Source organism: Lissotriton helveticus, chromosome 6 (genome assembly GCF_964261635.1).
Source record: "Lissotriton helveticus chromosome 6, aLisHel1.1, whole genome shotgun sequence".
In the NCBI taxonomy this organism is placed as follows: domain Eukaryota; kingdom Metazoa; phylum Chordata; class Amphibia; order Caudata; family Salamandridae; genus Lissotriton; species Lissotriton helveticus.
The window spans coordinates 631,854,705-631,874,098 of NC_136067.1; the positions used below are offsets into that span (position 1 = coordinate 631,854,705).

The 19,394-nt window shown below is 43.2% G+C and overlaps 1 protein-coding gene across 1 annotated transcript in view; it reads left to right on the plus strand.

Moving 5' to 3' along the window:
- The window catches only part of MEI4 (meiotic double-stranded break formation protein 4), a 675,270-nt gene extending 656,342 nt beyond the window's left edge, over positions 1-18,928 (plus strand). The window contains exon 7 of the transcript XR_013596137.1: positions 18,781-18,928. The gene's annotated coding sequence lies outside the window, so the exon portion shown is untranslated. The remainder of the gene's footprint in view (positions 1-18,780) is intronic.
- Positions 18,929-19,394: the final 466 nt, after the last annotated feature.

A 19,394-nucleotide genomic window follows, 5' to 3' on the forward strand; every position in this document is an offset into this window, starting at 1 on the left:
AAGATTTTTTAAGTGATTTTGACATCATCGGGTTACAGGAAACTTGGGATAACAATCTTTTCTGGATCTATTCCGTTCCAGCAAGAGAATCTGCAACGGGCAGGGCAAAGGGTGGGCTATTGACCCTGATCTCTTTGAAAATTGCAGGCATCCATTGTAAATTGGAAACTGGCTCACCTAATTGTCTGGCCGTACAGATCACCCTTACTAATGTTCGAACCCTGTTTATTGTTAATTTTTATAATTCATTTGATAAGGCTTCTGCAAATGTACATTTGGTCAGTCTGCATCATTTTCTTGAATTGTATAGTGAGAATCAAACAACTTCTTATTCGGTTATTGTTTTAGGTGATTTTAATGTACATTGTTGCAACCAAAATTGTTATGTTAGGAAGAGGTGTGGCGCTGCGGCCAGGGCGACTGACTCCGGAATCTGGGGATCACGGTTCGATCCCCGGCACCGGCGGCAGATTAGCCCAGCACCATGTGACTCTGGGCAATAGCTTGCTTAATCTTCCCGACGGCCCCCAGCGCCTAGAGACCCTAACGGGTGATTGTGCGCTTTACAAATGTGGATATTATTATTATATTATTATACTCTAGGTCCTGTTGACCAATTAGAGACACATTTTGAACACTCACCACAGGGAGGCTTCCTGGAGAGCCTTGTGGCGGATAACGGTCTAACTTATCTGGGGCGGCCTTAGGCATGTGCAAGCTGTGCGCCTGCACAGGGCCACCAAACCCCAGGGGCCACCACGCCAATATATATCCTTAATATAATGATCCTCTGAGGAAGGATACATATGGCGCCCCTGGCAGGGATTTGGTGGCCTCCGGCTGGGTTCCACTTCCAAACACTCTGACCCCCTCTCTTCACTGGCCTCCACACTCCGCCCCGACCGGACCCCCTCTTCCGGGGCCCCCTACCTATCCTCCCTGCCCAGGGCGGCCATGAGTCTAGAGCCGCCCCTGAACTTATCATAACAAATTTGATGTTAGCACAGTTGTTCCAACTTTTAAAGACAGGGGTATGCACTCAACTATTGACTACATCTTAATTAGTGCAGCCCTGACTTCAAGGGTGATAGGTTACACCACTGTTTGGTCCCAGTACAGTGACCATAACCCTGTTATCTTGACACTGGTGGATGGACTTAAGAAGCCCAACAAACTTAGTAGATCTGCCGGTATTTTAGGCATACGACCCACAGACCAGGCCCGTAGAATCAAATGGTGCTCTGTAGTGCCGCAGGATTTTCAGGCCAATTTGGTGGTTGAGGTCGGAAGGGAGATGCACCTCTATTTGTCGAAAGTACCAGGGATGTTGATGTCGTTATGGCTTATACCACAATTTGCACCGAGATAGCCTCTGATCTTAAGCGGCCCTGTAAGGAGCAGCCAACCAAAGGGGAGAGATGGTTTGATTGAAACTGTTCAGCAGCCCATTTTAAGCTTTTAGCAGCCTTAAAGTCTAATCCACAGGATAAATGCGCCATAGTACTCTTAAGGAAAATCTATAAACTGGCTCTAACTAAACGCAAAAAGGAGATTAAAAATGAGGCATGGAATGATTTATTATCTATCGATGTCATCAAAAACAGTGCCAAATTTTGGGAAGTTGTCAACAAACCCTTTTTCCAAGATTCCATGGATACTCCCCTTGTTTATAACATACAGGAGCAAGCTTGGTATAATCCTTTCAAATCTGTGTACGGTGACCAGGACATCCAAGGTCACTCCGGTACTATATTCGAGATCAAGGCATACACACTGACGTTGGCAGAGACAGATGTAGCAGAAGCTATAAGTCAAATGACCAGCAATAAAACCCCTGGACCAGATGGTGTCCCAGCCGATCTTTTTAAATCTGATATAAAGAAATGGTCCACAATATTGGTCAACGTTTTTAAAAAGGCTTGTAAAATAGTCCTACCTAGCTCGTGGTCTGAGTCAGTGATTGTTCCGATTAAAAAAGGTAATAGAGGGGACCCTAGTTGTTACCGACCCATTTCACTTATAGATTCTGTCATAAAGGTGCATGGAAGGGTGGTACTTAGCAAACTTACAGGCTGGCTATCTGAAACTAAAACCCTATCAGACCTGCAATACAGATTTAGGAAAGGAAGAGGCACCACCGATCAATGCCTCAACCTGCACCTTTTAATTGGGAAGTACACTATGGCCAAGAAGGGTACACTCTATCTGGCGTTTATGGACCTTTCCTCGGCCTTTGACTGAGTAAACAGGTCCAAACTATGGGTTATGCTTCTCAAACTAGGGGGCCGATTAGGATGGCGGTGAATCCGCATCCTCCGGGCAGGCGGAAGACACCGCCGGCCTTGAGGATGCGGATTCACCACCGCGGACATTGAAAACACCCACCTCCACATTAGGATGGCAGTGGGATCAGCGGCGGACGGCAAGTCCGTCCGCCGCTGATCCGCGGTGAATGCAGGCAAATATGGTGGCGGTGTCTGCAAGCCACCGCCAGCCATATTAGGATGCAGGCTGAAACATGCTTTTCCACTGCAGCTTTTCTGCCGTGGATAAGCATGTGGTCTTTTGTGTTTGGGGGCCCGTTACGGGCCCCCAGGGTGTCAGGGGTGGGGGGTGCACCGCGCGGTGCCTGCCGCTTTGTGCATGTAAATGCAAAACATGCATTTTTAACCTTGCGGCGGGTGCTGCTTCAAGCAGCACCCGCTGCAAGGTTAAAGATACAGGATGTGACCGCCACGGTGGCGGTCAAATCCTAATTGCACCGGAGGGACCGCCGCTGCCCCTGCGGACGGTCCCTCCACCTCGGGGGTGGCGGACGGACGCAGGTCCGTCCGCCATCCTAATAGGCCTCTAGGTGTAGATAGAAATATTGTCCATTTCCTTGCTGACTTGCACAGGAATGTAACTGCCACCGTGAGATATGATTAAAGGGGCAACTGCACCCAGGGAATATGTATTGTCAACGGTGTTAGGCAGGGGTGCATTTTGGCTCATCTACTTTTCACCCTTTACATTAATAACTTGGATCAAGTTTTAGGGGAAGCATGTAAAGATATTCCGCGTGCAGGGGATTGACCGATCCCGGCTCTCCTCTAAGCGGACGTTGCCTCCCCAATAACACGAACGATGGTTGGGTTACAACTTCTTTTAAACTCCTTTGCTTCTTTTATGAAATTCCTGAACTTAAGCGTTCATTTTTATAAATCTCATATCATGATAACTGGCCTTAAACCTAAAAGGGTTAAAACATTCCATTGCGAGGGCAATGTGATTACCAGGGTTTCTACCTTTCCTTATTTAGGTATTACATTTGACGATCAAGGTTCTTGGACCCCGCAAATACATACTAAAAGAAATCTCTGGGCCAGATGTACATAAGCTGTCCTGGGTTTCTCACACAGGCTAGGGGCCAGACCAATGCAAGCCATGTTAAAAATATATGGAGCAAAATGTATTTCTCTCGCGATGTATGGCACAGATATTTGGGGTTTTAAAAACGCAAGGAAAATTCAAGTTGTTGAAAATAAATTTTCAAGAAACCTTTTATTTGTCTCACAGTCTACGTCAGCCTATATTATCCATCAGGAGATTGGAGCTGGTTTTTTGGAAGATTTAATTGCTATTGCACCTCTCCTGAAATGACTTCAACTTGGTTAAACCCTGAATTAGAGCTGAACCGCGAAGTCTTGAGAGATTGCCTGGCCCTAGATCAAGTGAATCGTATCCCCTGGTTGAGTTATGTCCATAGGCTGGCAGTGAAATTGGGACGGCCAGAGTAATTTAACTCACCAGACAAGTTAGTTGAAGGTGATATGAAATGGGCGAAGGAATCTTATTTGTTGATGGCTTCTATGGAAAGAGAAGAAAGGGAGTTGGTAAAACCAACCGTACGTCCTCACCAACTGTTAAAAACATCCTGTGCAATTGAACCATATCTGAATGTTGTTACAAATCCCAACCACCGCTTTCTCCTTGTAAGATTCAGGTTGAATCAGCTTCATTTCTTTCTTGCTGATCCCCGGGGATGTAGGAGGGTGGAGGATTTGGGGGTTTGTTCTTGTGACAATTTTTCTACTCAGGACACATTGCACTTTATCTTTTTTTGTGAGCACTTTTTGCACATTCGGAAGCGTTTTATCTTCCCAATTTTAAAAGATAAATGTTTCTTGCAAGTTAAACCAGCACTTTTGTATTTACAGCTGCTATCTAATGTTTGGGAGACCTTTAGTATAGCTAGCTTTCTTACTGCAACAGTTAGATTAAGGAGGAAAATAATTAAAAGATAAATGATTTTTATGATTTAGCTCTAATCAATTATTATTATTATTATTTTAATCTATAAGAAACAAAATGGAGGTTTCTTAAAAAAGTAATTACCTGATTTTGATATTTATTAAATGTTTGAAATCTTTGCTGTGAATTACTGTCTTAATAATTCAAATGTATGTATAGCATGCTTTTATGGTTTTTAAATTAACCGAATAAAGTATTTTCTGACTGACTGACACAAGAAGCAGATATCTCACTCTCCGAAATCACTCATGCGGTTTCTGTATTGCATAGAGGGCAAGCTCCTGGACTTGATGGTTTCACTATTGAATTTTGTGATAATTTTGCTGAACTTTTACTTTTATCACTAGAAGTACATCTCAAGGCACCTTTCAGGATGCAATGATTTGCTTAATCCCAGAGGACAATTAAGATCTTTCACAAACGAGAACTATCGCCCCATTCTGTTTGTCAATACTAACTATAAAATATTTACAAAAAGTTTGGCACTATGCATTGACCCTATTTTGCCTGCCCTTATTGGTCCAGAGCAATCTGGTTTTGTTAAAGGCAGATTGGCTTCTGACAATGATCAAGTCTTTTATATTATCTTGAGTAAGGATTCTAAACTAGACCATCCATGGCTGCTCTTGCATTAGATGGAGAAAAAGTGTTCAATATGATGGGTGGTATATTACATTTGAGGCACTAAATTAGATTAACTTTTCTACTAAATTGATTGCTCTCATTTCTCTGCTATATACAGGTCTTGAGGCAGCATTTTTTGTTAATGGTATACCTTCTAATTATTTCCCCTTGTACATAGGTGTACGCCAAGGATGCCCTTCATCCTTTTTTTATTAATTATTGTGCTTAAACCATTTTTAACCAAAATCAGACAAGACAATCGTACATCTGGCTTTTAAAGTGCATCACAACAATTTAAGATGTCAATTTATGCTGATGACATTCTCCTTTATTGTTCTGATCCTACTTCTTCCCACCCTCCCTTCCTCTAGCAAGCCACCACATTTTCCCAGTTATCAGGCTATCGCCTCAATACAGATAAATGTGAGGTATTACCCTTACATTTCTAGTGTTATAAGTAACTTTTTGAGCATTCATGTTTCAATTGGCAACGTTCCAAAATGAAATATTTGGGAATATATTTCTCGCAGACCATCAAGGACTGTTTAAAATTAAACTGATAATATTACTCGGTGGCATCCACTTTTTCTTTCTTGTTGGGGTAGGATTGACTCTATCAAGATAATGCTTACACCTGAAATATTATACGGTACTACCATGATCCCAGTTCACATTCCTGATCACTATTTTAAGAGAATAGATTCTCTTTTGATGAAAATTTCTTTGGAAAGGCAAATATCCCCATATAGCCTTGTCCTCATCAAATAAGGCTAAATCTAATGGAGGTCCTAAACTACCATATTTAAAGAAATATCATTATGCCTTTTCTTCTAAACTAGCTTCTCAATGGCTTTCTCCAGACTGCTTGCCATGTTCTCCTTTGTGGCTGCAGCTAGATAAAGCTCTTATTTCCCCTTTAGATTTTACAGAAATTCTTGCTTTCACAACAAAATGCGATGCAGTGCGCGCTACGAAATTCGTTTTATTGATTACATTGTTTACTTACCTCCAATAATCCATATTCCGTTTTTTAGCACCTCCCACCCTGCCCCTCCCCTGCCCCACCTTTCTGCCCCACTGGAACTCCCTCCACGGGCCGCGGCTGTTCACGAGCTGCCAATACTCAACAAACCCTTTTTTTTTGTTTACCAATGTTTGTTATCTACCCCTATGACTCTCAAATCCTTTACACCAACTGCAAATGCGGCTTGCTGGTCCTGCTCAAACTCAACTGCTGATTTAAAACATATGTTATCGATTGCCCTTCTATTTTCCAATTCTAGAAAGTGATATGGTGGCAAATCAACACGATATTTAAAACTGCTATCCCTTTCTCCTTTCCTAATGTTTTTCTTTGTAGTTTGGCTCCTCAGTGGCTTTGCTTACCTTCTAGCTATAAGCTGATAGATTTGTTGTGAGCTGTTGTGTTCCATTTAACAATGTCTAATTGGGAACAAGTTCACAATGTTACTTTTGAAACCTGGTGGAATGACATCTGCTTCAACCATAGAATTGATAAAAACTATGTACCTCCTGTATTCTTAGCCATGGCGAGAGATCTTTTATGGCTTCCACTGATTACATAATTATTATCCTCATGTGTTAATAAAATGAATCTCTTTACCTCCCCCCCATATTCCTGTAACATACAATTTCTTACAGCTTAGAATCCATACTCATGTATTGTTTATATCTATTTCATAACAAGTTTTGCTTATAGGTATTGTATTTCACGATTATCACCCTGGTTCTATTTATTATTTACATAATGTATGTAACTTATCACATTTCTATTTCTTGTTCTCAATAAACTCAAATAAAAAAAAAAAGAGATTGCCTCAAGTGCATTCCCAGTTGATGCTGAAGAAATCCCTGATAACATTCTAAAAAACGGATTTAAAGCTGAAAACAGGGATTTAAAGAGTAATGCATCTGTTTAAGGAATATATGCCCACCGCTTAACAATGGGAAAACCAATGAACAACCAGCGTTAACAGAGGCTTATTGCCTTTTCAGGTCTGTTTAAGAATGCAGTTCTATTTGGTGAAAAGTTAACTCTTTAGGCTAATTGGTCATATTCGGATATATGGCAGAGCTTTTTCATTCATATACAATGGGAAATATTAGATCCTTCAAGGTAACTTCACTGTGCCGAAAGGCACACAGATATTACCTTTTCACCTGCAGGAGCTTCTTTGATAAAGTCAGCTGCTCAATCGTCTTTGGCCAACACTATATCTTTGTGTGAGTCCAGAAATCTCTTTTATGGCTCGTTCCTTTTCTCTCTCTATCTGCGACTGTACTATGTGCACTTGATCAGGTTTATTCGTATGGCTGAGGGAGGTCATATCATTATTAGTTGCCAGGGATTTTGACTTTGACGTTTTCTAATGTTTGGCAAAAGGATTCAGAGTTTGGATCTGCTGTATTTCCAGAATGGAATTTCCTTATGATTTAACCTTAATTAACCTATTAGTGGAAAACAGGGAGCATAATAATTCTGACTTAAGAAGGGTATTTTTTAAATATACCAGATGGTGGCTATACTTATGGTCTTTTTTTTAATTCAATTTATTTTATTTATGATATCGGAACTCAAAAGAGATCCACATAAAAAATAAGACAATACATTCCAACAATTCAAATACAGAGATAATACATAAAAAAAGAATATGAAAAAAGTACACAAATAGAACTGACCCACAATATCATCACCTAATATAAATTAAAAAAACATTTAAAAAATGTATACAATTTAAAACAAAACATTTCATTTGGGGGGTTGTTCATAGCGACTATGAAATCAGCAGCAGACAAAATATTCAATTGAAGACAAATTAATCTTAGGTGTTTACGCCTATGCAACATTAATGCCGGGCAAACAAATATTACATGGAGCAAATCCTGATCTTTCATATGACAGAGGTCACAGACAGCTGAAGAACCGTACCATTTAGATAGGAGTAATTTCAGAGGAAGTAGATCCTGTCTTAGTAAGAATAGTAACCGCCTGACACCATGAGGAATATTCCAGTAAACATATGGTTGCACAGACCTTACCAAACATGAGTTGATAACAGGAGTAGGACCTTTTTTCAAAATACGAGACTCTCTGTCCAATCTCCACCCTAAGTCCCAAGAGGCGGATTTCAAAAGGGTTTTTAATTGAAATTGTGATAGAGAAAATAAAACGGCTTTATCTAATCGTAATTGGTTCACAGCATATCTAAAGTTTTTTAGAATTAACGAATGATAATTAAGATTTCCCAGCAGCTCGATTTTAATGAGATGTCTTAACGTGTCAGGCTCACCTTTAGACAGACTAAAAACCCAGCGCACAATCCCCGCTAAGCCCTGGACCCAACTGCTACGTAAACCGAATTCCTGTCTAAGAGCAGCGGTAGAACTAGCTGTATTGACAGATAAAAGGCTACGAAGAATTTTTCCTTCAGTAGAGTTCAGAAAGCTCCAATTTTTTTATATCTTTTTTTACTTTTTCTATAATGGATATTAGAAGTCTGGGACCAACTGTAGGAGTTTTTGCCACAACCCAGGTAATATATCGCCCCTCAATACCCATGGACTCCTCAGTACAAGTAGGATGAGATAAAATATTGGGAGTGGTTTCCTCTCTCTCCATGGATAGGGCGAACCTTTTGGCAGTGGGGAGTGAATCATGTCATATATCCCTATACAGAAGCTTAAATAATACTCCACAGCCTCTAATCATCAGCAACCACTATCAGCTATTTACTGAAAGGCTTCTAATATTCCTGTAGTACAACTTACACAGTAGTATTACTGCAGTTATACCTAAAATAATGAGCATATATTCTTAGATAGCACCAAGACATAATTTAATGCATGTGTGGGTGTTTGTAAGAAAGTGGTAAGTTAATTAGGGTGCATGGTAGCCCACCACAGGCATTAACCCCTTCCCCGTGGGGCTAATACCCCCACAGTGTGAGGGGGCAGGGGGGTGAGCGCCGCGCCCTTGCGCTGTACTCACATCATACTTCAATAAAATACACAAAGCCATGCAAGAGGCAATTTGCAAAGGGTAAGGCAGCAGTTTATATCTAGAAGAGGCTTGTCATAAAGGTCCTCTGAACTGATACTTAGGCAGCAAAAAGCTCTGAACAGGGCCTGTAAGGAGCATCTTTTTGCATGCTCATCTCCAAAGTTTAGGACTCATTTTGCTGGTTATTCAACTCTGAGAGTGCACTAAGGCCTGCTAACTAGATCTCCGTGCCAGTGTTATAACCAATTACAAAGTATATGTTGAATTGGCTCCCCCCAATTGACATAAGCTGACTTATTTAAAAAGTCGCTAGTATGTGGTACCAAGGGTGTCCACCTAGGGCTGCAGCACTGCTTGTGCTACCCTGGGTGTGCCAAAGTACAAACTGGTTCCCAGATTGCCACTGTAGCTTGTGCCTGTGGCTCCTGCCTCTTGAAAAAGTCAATCCCAAGCCACAGACCAAATAAATGACTCCAAAGGTCCATTGGCTGATCTTGTGGGACCAACACCAGGGCCATCAAAGCTGAAGTAGCGGCAAGTAAGCAGCCACGTTCTTCTAATCACTGCTGACTGCCGACAGGCAACTCAAGGGACCAAACTTCGAAGGCCAAAATTTGCACCCCAGTCTATTGAACCCAAAAGTGTCATCTGAGCCCAGAGTGGTCGCCAAAGAGGAACATCAACCTTCACCAAAGGATTCAGCAAGAACCGCTGTGTACGGACATCGGTAGTCCAGTCGCAGCTGAGTTTTTATTAGCTCAAACGGGACTTCAAACGTCACTGACCCCTTTAGCCAAAGTGGCACAACGTTACTTGTGGACTGAGAAATAACTGCAAGGACACTCCCATCAACCACACAGCACCCAGAGCATCAGAGATATCTTTGAGAACTGATCCATTTTACACTTAGACGTCGATGTGACATGGCTGTAAAGAAATACATTAACCCTGATATAGTCCTCCAGGAAGACGAAACCCGTCGGTTGGGCTGTTTCTTTGATGCATTCAAGAATAATAAAGAGAATTGTTTTGAGACTTCATACCACAGAACTCATGTTATTTTGATATTGGAGAAGTGTACATTGACAGTGACACCATGGAACTATGTGTACATCATAAAAGGAGGAGATAAGAAACAAAGAGAACAAACAATTATTGAGTTCTTGAGGCACTCCCTTTTCTGTGTTTATCTGGCTATGAGAAATTGTCTCTTTATTTGCGGTCACTTTTTTTGGGTTGAATTTTATTGTTAGTTTTTGGACGCTTCGCAGGGCAGCTCAACTGTCCTATTTCCAGTGCATGCACTCTGACTCTTAAAGCATGTAGAAGTTGGCTAAACCCTCATTACCAAATGTAGCTTTTTATAAGGCTATGTTAAATGCTGCAGAGAATACACCCATTGCATAGAAAGTTAAAATGTGACCTGTAGACTGCAGCACCTATTATGCTATTCACTTGTGTGACAAGGAAACCATGACCTCTGGCCTGCCAGTGTAGCCTTACTACTTCAGTTTTGACTTGTGACTTACCTGTCAATATAACACTTTAAATAGGAGAAAAAACATTATTTTTAAATATTAGCACATCATCCCTATGGAGGCATTGTAGTACACAAGGTAGGGTGCATAGCATTTTAAAATGGGACATGTAGAAATGTAATGGCACTTTGTATCTGCTCTGAGAAGCCCCCAAAATCTATTTACACCGTGGAAGGCCCTGGCTGTCCTATGAGAAAACAGTATATAATAAAATACTAATTCTCTATCTCTCGTTTTGATCCAGCTAGAATCATAATACAGCCTGTTTTGGTACTTCCTAATTCTTCACACATTTTATCTAAGTTAAGCATGTCTACTCTGTTCCGTACTTTGCTCCTGCTGCTTCAAGTAGCATTGCCCAAAATGCCAATGAGTTTTTTAGAAACTCATAGGCTGTTTAATGCAGACTTTTCTCCTTTTTTTGCTCATGTAATGAAACTTGACTTGTCCACACGAGCTAAAGTTTGCAAACAGTTAGAATCCCCAAACTATGGAAGACGACCCAACGTTGGCCCATGAGTTTGAAAGTTCATGAGCACTGCCCAGAGACTGCAGACTGTGGAACACAGATGCAGAAGTTATGGCTGTTTGCAAACTCCTGGGATTTCTGTACTCTTCCACAGGACCCCATTTTTTTAAATTAATAATGTATGAGGAGGATCTTTGGGCCCTCACACTGATGTTTCAGGATATGCCCACCTTCCTCTCTTATGAGGGCTTTCATTTTCTCTGGATGTGGGTACTCTCTGACATCCTGTAATAGCCACCACAAGCAAAATCACCTGCTGAACCAGCATGCATGCTGAGTCCTTCCACGGTTCTAGGATCTGAGGTCCAGTGACTGTTTCTGAGAGCTGGAGGGGTGCCCCAAGCATGTCCTCTAACTTACATATGACTACTGTGGGGTACATTGGGTTGTTTACATTAAGCTGTAGGTGCAGCATACCATTTGTGTAATCCTATGATCGAGTGAACGAACGAAAGATTAATTGAATGTATAAAGTGCAACTGCTATCCAACAAAGGCATTCTGACCCTTGTTGAGTAGATACTTTTTCTCTGATTCAGAAGGAGTATGCCACCTACAGACCCCACGTGTGTAAATCCTGTGTGCCTGCCAAGTGCGTGATGCATAAATCAGAACTCTGTGTGAATGTAAGATTGCTGCGAATGGTGGGATCCATTTTGGATTGCTCCTGGTCCTCAAGATGGAAATTGTTGTACAGCCTCCCTAGACTGTAAAAGTGTATTGAGTGCATTCCTGCACTCAGGGGTTAATCCTAGACACTAAGGGCCTCATTTATGAGGTTTTTCTGGAGAGCAGCCTTCCTGTTGTGCTGCCGATCAGCAAAAGAAATGGGCAGGAATGCGCTGTATCCATCGGATACGGCGTATTCCTGTCCTTTCCCCCTACCTCGGCACGCAGTGGGTTGGCTCGCGCCAGCGCAGGCACCCTTGCACCATGGTGCAAGGGTGTCTGCATTGGAGGTATGCTTATTTTTGTGCAGGAAGCGAAACCTTCCTGCACAAAAACAACACCATGAGGCTTTCTCCTCCTATGTGTACTGTAGAATTCAGCACACAGAGAAAAAGAAAAACAAGGAGAAATTAAGATATTTCTCCTCGTTATGCTTCACTTTCACCTCCCTGGGGAGGCGTAAGTTTTTGGCGCGGACTCAGATTTACAGTTTCTCGTAAATCTGGGGCTGTGTCAAAAAGACATTGGTGGTGCTAGGAACACCCCCAGCAACACCCATTGCATGCCCATTTAACATAGAAAACTACAATAAGGGGAATGATAGTTACGAGGCAGCATTAAGCCAAAAAAAGTGGCTTAGTGCTGCCTCGTAAATATGAAGCAGAGTCCTGTGCCACGGAACATCACAAAAAGTGACATTCTGGCCGCGCACGCACCCCGAGTTGTGAGAGGTTGAAGACTGCTGCTTTTGGAAATTCTATGATATCCTATGAGATTGCTGACTAGTACTTCCTTAGCACTGCCTTTCATGTATGTTAATGGTGGGGAATGGTTCAACAGATTCTGCTAGAGGAAGACAACCTTCCAGGCAACACCTGACCTTTTTTGTCTCTCTCTGAGCACCTCTTGAGAAAGGCCAAAATCAATCAGGTGCAGAGACTTCACACAACATTGTGTCCCTTTTTTCGTCATTCCTGTGTGAAACCTGCATCAGCACTATCTTCTGTGCGCGCCATCACCTCATACAAAGACTGACTATGCACATGAACATGAAATATGAAGAGGAACCACCTAAAAACATTTCCTGAGCACTGATAATGGGACTAACATCTGCTATCTGGTAAGAGTGCATAACAGTAGGACCCAACCTATCCCTCATGCTTCCAGTTCTGAGTACTTCAGGGCCAAGAGAAGGGAGTGCTCAGTAGAGTCAGGTGCCTGTCTGTCACCCTTTCTTCCAGAGTTGAGGGGCTACTAGTCTGCACATCATGATAGAAGAACAATTTGTTCCTGTGAGCGTGTTGAATCTGCTGAGAAGCCGGAGATGCGTCTGGCCCCTCTGCAGCTAAGAAAGAGACTCCAGCTACCAAGCCGGGAAGAGGGGCAAAACTAAACTGACTGTGAACTTTACTGCTGATTTATGTGGAATCTATGGTTACCAATCACCATTTAAGAGAACTATTAGTAATGGAAATATGACTGTCCTACAGTTCAGAGAAACCAGGTAAGAGCTCATCTACATCCATAGAAATCCTGTGCATGCATTATTTTCTAACCTACTGATTTATGTTCAGTTAACCGCTCCCCTGCTGGTGACGGAACCACTCCGTCATCAGCTGCGGTCGCGCTGTGCTGATGACGGAGCGGTTCCGTCACGGCCCGCACGGCACGCCTTCGCGGCGCGGATTCCGCGCCTGCGCTGAGCGTTCCATTGAGCGAGCGGGGCCGTGACGGAACACCTCGGTCATGAGCACAGCGCAACCGCGGCTGGTGACGGAGCGGTTCCGTCACAAGCATGCGCCCACCACGCGGCCGCCCCGCCCCCTCAGCACTGCGGCGGAATAGCCGAATATACAATCTTGTGGTGATTAACATTACATGTGAGAAGTATCTTTTTTGGTATGATTAGTTTGATCCTTTTTTCACTAAAAGAACATCACTGAGGGTCTGGACAATTAATTATTGTAGCCCCGACAACTGCCTGAAATGTACATTAATCTGAGCATTCCTTGCATCAGTTTGTCTGAGTAGCGTAGGTTAAAAGGAAATATCAACAGGATTAGTCTACTGTTCGAAATACGGTCCATAAATTATATGCAAGAATTTTTTTTATCACCTTATTTTTTAACTTTCGTTACGGTTTAAACAGAAGCGTCACCTGATTGACTGCCTCGTTCCAATCTCTAATTATATGTATATTCTATAGATCAGCTCATAAACTCCGGCATGGGCAGTGAAAACAGAATTATTCATGATACTTACTAGAAAAACAACACCAGATAAGTTATTATGAAGCTAAGAGTATTCATTAATTCAGCTGACGAGGAAGAGATGTATTCTAGACTCCTGAGACCTCAGGGAACTTTTGCGGTTTCCCCTCTTGATCAAAATGAAGAAAGAAAATCTCACATATTCATTTAAATCCTGTACGAGAAGAACCAGAGACTCATTACAGCCTGACTAGGTCCTGGAGAAATGTAATGAAATATAGATAAATTCCGACGACCGTTCTTTCGTGTGTCTGAAGACCGGAGAGCAGTTTAAAATAGAAACCATATTCTTTTATTATTTGTTGTTCAATAATTAGACATATGATACATGTCTTTTTTATAACATGGATACAAGTGCTTCAACGTTTTTTAGCTTCATGGTAATCATCCGAATCTACTGAAGCTTTTAACAGTGTCTTCGGGATAGCCAGCTGTATTTGAGAATAACCCATCAATACATTTGTGTTAATTAGAATTCTATTTTTATATATTTTGTCATTAAAGTCAGGAATGGAACGGCATGATTACATTTGAAATTTAAAAACATGTATCCAGTTCATTTTTGCAAAATTAAGGATGTGTACATAATTTCCCGTGAATTACATACGGTCATACAAAATTATGCAAAAGTAAAGAAAACAACTTTGCAAACTATTGTTCGTGTACAGAACAAGTATGAAATACCGCTTGGCGAGTTCATTGAGTGACACGGGTACTGCAATGTGGCTGGCATCCATTTTTAGGTCTCCTGGCGTTTAACAGCGCGTCAGCGCTGTGTCCGCCAGGAGATCTTTTGTTGCTGACTCTGCTTCCCAGGAGACAGCACCTGGCCGCGCGCATTTCCGCAAAAGGCGATGGGAGCAGGCCACGCGCGCGCGAACGCGCTCGCCGTGGCTGTCTCCTGGGAAGTGCAAACATACACAGGCACACCTCCCCCTGCACGCATGTGCACACACACACACATACACGCACGGAGAGACATCCCCCCCCACCCCTCCGCCGTCGCACACACAGACACACGCACACGCATACATACAGGCATCCCCCCCTTCCCCGCTCACCGGCACTCAGGACTTGTGCAGCCACCAACCGCGGGGCTCTCCCTTGGGCATGGGAGCCCCGCGTCACAACTGCTCCTCGGCTCCAGGCACTCCGTGGGCGCGGGCTTCACAAAACGGAAGTCCCGCCCCCACCATAGGTTTCGTTTTTAGTGCGCGCGCAGTAGCGTCCTCCTCCGTGTCAGCAGCAGACCTCATTTCAGCACTCCACCCACAGCAACAGGAAACCACGGACCTATTGCCCCTTCGGAAATTGAGAGCCGGACAAACGTGTGGCTGACTCTGCCCAAGCAACCCTCCCGACGTGTCAGGTGACTGACGACGGTGACGTCACTTGAGCGGCAGGCCCGACATTGCCCCACAATCACCCTTCAAGCTCACCTGACGGGCTACTAACGCAGCCCCGACAACTGACAGTGCCCCCCTCGGAGCCTAGACTGACTGCCGCAGGTGCGGGCCTGAGAGACCTAGCGACAGTTAGACATGTAGGTGACTGCCCCGGTCAGAGGCAGCCTGCAGACACCGCCAGCGAACCGTTGACTGTCAGGCACATTTACCACAGGTGACTGCCCCAGCGGCGGCCCTGACACTGTCCCACTAGCTGGACAAAGGCACGTCCGACACTGTCCTTCCCTACCAATTCACTTGAGGAATCACTGATACTGCCAGGCAGCCTTGCAGAACAGACTGACTGTCTCAGGGGCTGGCCTGACACTCACCCAACCAGTCGAGGCTATCGATAGTGCAGCAGGTGCAGGGGTGCCGCGCAAACACAACAAGACGATGGACGGAGTGCGAAACTTTTCAACCACTCGCACCCAGTCACAGACCTGGGTTTAATCCATCGTCCCCACGCTAATCCGAGTTTGGCCCCAGCCATGTGCAAATCAGTCTTGACACATGGGAACAGTCCAGCAGGATTGCCAGGCCGGGTCCTCCCGGGACCGACCCACCCGGAAACGAGCACCCTGGGACCAGTTTCGGGGCATCACACCTCATCAGACAGGCTAGCTTGAATTTATTATTTTTTATTTTATTTATACATTTTTATATAGCGCGGACTTTACCCGAAGGTGTCAGAGCGCTTCACAATAGGAACAGAACTGATACATGAATCTCGTGGTAAATGTTCCATTTCGATTAGCTAAACACTTATTCAAAAGACATCTCTGGCGAATGATGAGATTGCCAGGATATGTTTTTTGTGAAATATCATCACCAGATATTTATATTATTTTACCGTGTTCCGTCTATCCACTTGCGTCCATTGAATAACCATTATTATTACCCCCCCTCAAAAAAACATTTACCTACTTTTTTTACAAGCACTAAAAGAGAATGGTCGCAAAGATACTGGTGCAGACCTTGCAGTCGGACGCAACGTCGTTTCCGTTTGGCCTGATCTACCTCTGTCTCGGAGGTCCAAATCCGAGCCAGTCTGTCAGGATATTTATCTCAGAAAAACATAAAACGAACCTAAACCCAGAAAATAGTGTGACATTTTGGAATGTATCAGGGAGTCAGCTGTTGCCGCGTAAGAAATAGCTTTCAGAGTGGTTCGAGCGCTAAAGCACATCGCTGCAAAACTGATCTAATGGATTGCGCTCTAGCACAAATTATAAAATTACACGGGATTCCTTTCTGTGTATAGCAGGCCCCCCACTCACACCTGACGAAGAGCAGGCATCATAAACAGCAGGGCCTGCCTCGCTCTGGCACCATTTGGAGCATGTGCCCCCGGACCCCCAGCATGATAGATGGGTCGAAAAGGGTGAGGCGGTGCCGGAGGGTGTCTGGGAATGGAACATTCCCAGCTGGACTCTTTCTCCCAGACAGACAGCACTGCGCCGGCTATGGCAGTGCTCTGATGAACACAAGCTCTTAACAGCGCCCTACCACTCACCCCAATTGCTCACCAGCAGACACCGCCACCCCCAAAAAATATGTGACAACGCTAAGCTGAGCAAACGCCAGACACTTGCGTTGTCACGGCTGACGGTCTGCAACAATTGTGACAGCCAGTGTGATTGTAGACTAGTACACACTCACAATTAAAGGGGGCTGCAGGTATGACCACGAAGGGCAACAACCCGCTATATAAAATATAAAAAATAGACAATTGGTGCAGTGTGGAAAATTGACCCTTGCCCTGATGAAATTGCGGTAAGTTCCTCCCTGGCAATGAAACATGTTGGTTTTTAAGTGAGCAGACACACAGCACGGAATAAAGTAATATAGCCAGTGTTGTCTAGCTCGTTTTTAGGTCTCCTGGCGTTTAGCAGCGCGTAAGTAGAGTAGTGAGTGCAGAGTAGTGAGTGCAGAGTAGTGAGTGCAGAGTAGTAAGTGCAGAGTAGTGAGTGCAGAGTAGTGAGTGCAAAGTAGTGAGTAGTGAGTGCAAAATAGTGAGTAGTGAGTGCAGAGTAGTGAGTAGTGAGTGCAGAGTAGTGAGTAGTGAGTGCAGAGTAGTGAGTAGTGAGTGCAGAGTAGTAAGTAGTGAGTGCAAAGTAGTGAGTAGTGAGTGCAAAGTAGTGAGTGCAGAGTAGTGAGTGCAGAGTAGTGAGTGCAGAGTAGTGAGTGCAGAATAGTGAGTGCAGAGTAGTGAGTGCAGAGTAGTGAGTGCAGAGTAGTGAGTGCAGAGTAGTGAGTAGTGAGTGCAAAGTAGTGAGTAGTGAGTGCAGAGTAGTGAGTAGTGAGTAGTGAGTAGTGAGTAGTGAGTGCAAAGTAGTGAGTAGTGAGTGCAAAGTAGTGAGTAGTGAGTGCAGAGTAGTGAGTGCAGAGTAGTGAGTGCAGAGTAGTGAGTGCAGAGTAGTGAGCTGCCTCAAGTGAAGTACTCTGGTACCCAAGGATGACTAGCAAACAATATTATTCACAACATTTGACAGTTTGCAAATCATCTTTATACAACAATTCAGAGTTTGATAACAAATTAATGTAACACATTGTAATATACAATGCCAATAGCTCAAACTTTAAAGCTGGGAGACCTATTGCATTGTAAATGCTTGTTCTCTTTATGCAGTTAGTTTTGTTTTGTGTGGTGTGGTGTGTGCAGGAACTTTTCGCATTTTTTTTTTTACTTCACCTTGCCAAGCCGTACTTCGAAAACATGTATTTCTGCTCTTCCTGCTGCTGTCTTTACTGATGTTTTAGATGATTTTTCACTTAAAAAATAAAAGCAATGTATGCAGTGATGGTGGTGCTTCGTGCAACGGAAAAGCAATGGGGCACGTTCTTTCGGGCAAGTCCATAAACGCTGTGCAGACATTTTTGCCAGTTGGAAGACCTACTGCAGTACATGGACCTGGAGGTTCAGGATCTAGCTAATACGCCACGTTTACTATGTATTAGTTTAGATTTTTTTTTATTCATTTATCTAACGCGTGTGGGAAATTGCAAAGGTAAGTGCTACGCAAAGTCACCTACTTTTTTATGCTTATCTGCTCTTTAGAGTTGCACATATGGCAAACCTGTGTCTCAGTTGTAATGGTCAGGATACGTTTCCCCTTCTTTGTCTAGATCCAAGCTTTGCCACTTCGCTCATACATCTGTTGAGTAAGGACGTAGATGTATTAGAGAGGAGAAGGAGGAATAATATTTGTAAGTTACGGATATGTTGGTTTTGTAACAATTAAGGAGGTTGCTTACAGGACCCCAGGCTTAATGATTTCATGTTCTCTGGATAAGCTTGTGCGACTGTTTTAACGTTTTGCATATTTGCTTTCTGTGCTCAGTTTACCAGTTTACTAATCCTTACATTTTTTTTTCTCCGATCTACTAAGGGAAACGTCCCGAGCCTGCGGTAAAGAAATAATTACAACAACAAAAGAGTGACACAAAAGGTGCGATTGCAACCTAAGAAGAAACAACTTAACCATATAGCCCAAGTCAGAAGTGATCAGTGGAGAAACTGTGATTCAAAAAGAACTCTCACGCACCATCAAAGTTGGTGACTGGCTTCATCATCAGGTTCATTTTTGAAGGCTAGTGAATTCGTGTCCAAAAATTTGTCAGTGAATTCAAAGAAAAGCCAACTGTTCCCTGTACCCATTGTAATAAAGGGATAGTCGACCTTCAATAAAAACAAAGTGCAAGCGGACAACTAGTGGTTGAGTAAATTTGAACCTGTGTGTCCTATCTAGTCATCGTGGTCAACATGTTTCTGCTATTATGAAATACCTATGCTCAGCATTCGTCAGGACCATAAGATATCCCCCAATGTTCTACGCACACTAAGACGTGACCATTCTGTAGGGATAAGTGATACTTAAATATAAACTCACGGAATTACCGTGTTGACTCTCCTTGTGTTGCCAAGGGTCTGTGATCTGCAAAATAAAAGGTTATTCCACAAAGCTTTCATCTTAGTAATTCTAACACAACATTATTTCCATGC